The sequence below is a fragment of the Serinus canaria genome, chromosome 2 (genome assembly GCF_022539315.1).
Source record: "Serinus canaria isolate serCan28SL12 chromosome 2, serCan2020, whole genome shotgun sequence".
Taxonomy (NCBI): Eukaryota; Metazoa; Chordata; class Aves; order Passeriformes; family Fringillidae; genus Serinus; species Serinus canaria.
This window is the reverse complement of record NC_066315.1, coordinates 65576323-65580405: the sequence shown is the minus strand read 5'-3', so window position 1 is coordinate 65580405 and position 4083 is coordinate 65576323. Positions and strand designations below refer to the sequence as shown.

The 4083-nt window shown below is 37.4% G+C and overlaps 1 long non-coding RNA gene across 1 annotated transcript; it reads left to right on the top strand.

Moving 5' to 3' along the window:
* Window positions 1-1019: 1019 nt before the first annotated feature.
* LOC108962082 (uncharacterized) lies at window positions 1020-3746 on the top strand. The gene is made up of 3 exons (XR_001990584.3): window positions 1020-1191; window positions 2066-2141; window positions 3102-3746. It is a non-coding gene; the product is annotated as an uncharacterized LOC108962082 (long non-coding RNA).
* The last annotated feature ends 337 nt before the right edge of the window (window positions 3747-4083 follow it).

Sequence of the window (4083 nt, the reverse complement as noted above, 5' to 3'; positions counted from 1 at the left end):
ATGGATTACTTGGTGGGATGGAAAGCTGGGGAAATGTGATCCCTCTTGCTCATTCTGCCATGTTCTTCTACCTCCCACCACGAGTAAGTAACATGTGGGTGGATAAGTGGATCCTCTGGCTTGGTTTAATGCCAGCAATGAGAACATTTGTGAAGCAAAGCCAAGCATGCTGGCAAACATCCATCGATCATTCTTTCCTTCATTAAAGTCCTCTCACCTTGTGAGAAGAAATTGATTACGCTACCATAGACACGCTTCCTCCAGCACTTCAAAGCCTGCAGAGGTGGAAGCTGGATTTGGGCCATAGTGCCTGGAGCCTTCAAGAGTTAATTAAACATAATAGTAACCTATATATTTACAGGTCCCTTTTTGATGACAGCAACAGAATAGAGGTTAACCCCACTTTTCAGGTTCTCCCTCAGGATTTGTTTGAACTTTGCTCTTCTTGCACCTCTCCATCAGGCATGAACTGAGTTCTGCAAGTCAGAGAGAAATGAGTGCTGAATCTCCAGCTGCAGACATCGGCCATAGGGGTGAAAAGACTGAATGATTTGCCAGAGGTTATATGTGAAAACTGTGGCAAGGTGCAGTTATATTATTTCATCCTCTTTTTTTTTTTTCTCACAAATTCCCTGCCACCCTCCCCCTTCTGTGATGAATCATGAAAATACCAATACATAACTAAGTATAAATGACATGTAGGCACTGGCTGAAATTCTGCAAAGCACCTTACTGCTGCTGAGGTGGCAAAGAATGAGGAACAGAAATCCTCCAGATTTACAAGTCCTAAATGCAAACAGCATTTATTTAAGCTTCCACATAAAGATCAACTAAGCAGCTTTAAAGACATCACTAAAACCTTCAAGCTGCATAACACTGATGAAAAATTGACTCGGAATCAACATGCTGCACTGTGCTTACTAGCCCTGACAAGGTGGATAAAAATAGTAAGGAGACAATGGTGACGTCAATCAAAGACTGGGTGAGCCAGAGAGTTTTGCAAATACTCCCACGTGGAATGAGTCAGAGATGGAGTAGAGAGTTTGAGAAACACAAGGCAAGCAAAATCTCTTTAAAAGAAGTTTCACTGTGTGCTCAGAAGCCATAGAAAATTTAAATTTAAAACTACTGGAAGATGTTGAAAACAGGGGGACAAAAAGAGACCTGAAGGTGTTTCAGTCCACTGGCAAGGTGAGAGGTGCTTTTACGATTTTTTCCATGAAAGCTTTCCAAATTAAATGTCAGATGTGATAAATAAACCCAGATCTTTAGGCAGGATAAATTTCTCAGCTGACATTTGGCAACAAGAAACTTGATTCCTATGCCTTTATGTGAGGATGTGACAGGCACCCTGCAGGATCTGGTACAGAGTATTGATGCCTCCTATCAGTAGACAGGGACAAGGACAAGTTTGGCAGCTGATGGACAGACCATGATGTGACGTTATGTGGTAGTTTAGGGAAGGCAGTAAAAAAGCATTTGCAGCCAATTGGAAATTATGAGAGAATTTTGAGAGGTAGGTGGTTATTAAGTTATTTAAATGTTATCCTAAAACAATGGCAGGTAATTAAAAAAAAGAATAAAAGTAAAATTAGAAAGCCAAAAAGTGAGTATTAAATCTCTCTAAACATACCAAGCAACAAAAGTGTCCTGAGATTTATAGAAGATGGTATTTTCACATGTAGCAGTCTAAGGTCTCACATACATGCCAGTTTCAAGTCCTTTATGTTTACTTCGGAGAAATGTAAATCAAGTTTTCTAAAATGTCTAATTCTGAAAATACACCAAAAAGACGTTTTTTGAAACATCTGAACACCTTGACCATTATAAAAATACACAGCTTTTTGACAACTTCAATAAAGATCTCTTGGATTAAAGGTGTCAGGAGGGATGTTTCCTTTTTAAGCTCATTACATCCATGAGTTTGATTATCTTGATCCACAGGGCATAAAGACCCTGCATTTGCATGCACAGTAATCAAAGCAAGTATTTGCCTATCTTCATTAGGCCTGGGACCAAGCTTCTTAGTAACTCCATGCAAATATCTTTCTCTTTTTCCCGTCAGGAGAGGTTCATGAATACGGTGCAACACACAGGAGCTCCAAATGCCAGCTCATGTCGCAAAAATCATCTTTTCTAAGGTACAGAAAGAGGTTTCTTTCACAAAACTTTAATTCTCTCTGATTTTTTTTCCCCAAGTCAGGCCTTTTCCCCACAGATACATTTTGCAGCTGGTTTTGCAATCTTTGAAGTCTGCATAATGCAAAATTTACACAATTTTGTCCTGAAAAAGATCCCTACCAATAACCAATCCATTCTCCATTTCAGAATTGATTCTTCTTTGTAAAAGACACAGTCTTTTCTTTATCTTTGACCACTTGTGGAGTTGGGTCTGAAGCTGGAAAACAGAACACCTCTAAGGGAATAGCTAAGAGAAAACTTGTGTCTTCTTTTCTTTTTTTTTTCTCTGCTATATATTCTTCATCCTATTTCTTTGATGTTTCAGTCTTTTGCAACTGTTGAGCAAGGAAGATTAAAGCCATTATGGCTTTATTAAAAATTCAGTGTTCTTTGCCACTCCTTTCCTGTTTTTGACTGAAAAGTCAGCCAAAGCTAAGATACTATCTGTGGGTAGGAAGCATCTGAACAGAAAATGCCGTGGTCTCTAATGGTTACGAGGAAAACCAAATATTTTGGTATACACGCAGCCTAATTATTAGCTCTTTTAAAAATAGCAAGTACTCACTTGCAGCGGAAGATCCATCCTCATATTATATATGTAGTCATACACCAATTCTTGAGAGTTCTTTATATGGCAGAACAATGAGAAATTCCAATAAAGACTGAAAAATACTCATATTTTTCCTTTTAACTTCTGGAATGAATGTAAAAAAAACGTTTAACTTTTTTAATGCTAATATTTAGCTGTGTGAAATGATTTTAACCTTCCTCTACCAAAATCATAAAGTGCTGGGAAATCATAACTGCTATCATAATATGATTTTGGAAGAAGAGTTAAGTACCAAACAGTAGTTTAAGGAAAGATACATAGGCCTCATTAATTGATCATGTCAGAACAACTTTACTGCTTCTTGTTCCAGGGTTTTGGCATACCTGAAGGCTTTGGTTGAAGGTGGAAGCTTCTTTGGCCCTGGGGATAGCTTCTGAAAGATGCAGCAACCTCACAGCAGAATAATGTCTTATCTGTACTGCAGATTTAAATACCAGAAGGCTGTGGCATGTCAGTGTAATATTATGGTGGAGATACTTGGGGAATTGCAAGTGCCCCACTTAATAATGTGACTCGTTAGTCAACAGAGCCTTTGCTGGTGGGAATTGTCTGTGTCGGCCTTAATGGAAAAAGTCTTACTTCTTATCTAATGGAAAAGTCTTACTTCTTATCTAACTATGGAAAAGAGAGATATTGTTTTATTCAGTGACACCAATGCCATCGTCTAAATGGTGACAGCCGGAGGATTTCTGGGTGAAATCTGACCAATGATTACCATGAAATTCAGTGTTCAAGCAAAAATGATTGCCCATATTTTATAGCTATAACATACAAGGATACAGGCTATATCTGACTGGTTTATTTTGACAAATCAAAAGTTTACCATTCAGTATAGTAACAGTGTTGTAAACTCTCATCAGGATAAGAGCCTTAGGTATTGCAGTATAAATGTCTACATATAATCTGACTAATGCATGTATTTTGTAAGCAATTACTATCGCTTGTCCTTTGACAGGGCTTTCTGAAACATTACAAAGAAATGAAGAATACTTTTAATTTATACTGCATTAAATTATACTTGTATTAATTATTAAATAAAGATTATTACTAAAACTTAATGAAAGAAACTATCATTATTATATCTGCCACAAATAAAAAATCTACTTATTGGATTGTAAAGATGATGCCATCCATTAATTAGTTTATAGACCCCCAAATGTAAGGGAGTGCCAGAAATTTCCAGGATTTCCCTGACTCTCATGTATATGTGAGGTTTCTGATGAAGTTGAAAGACACGTGCTGTGTATTAATTTGAATGCTTCTGTCTGTACTTCACTCATGTCATATCTTCC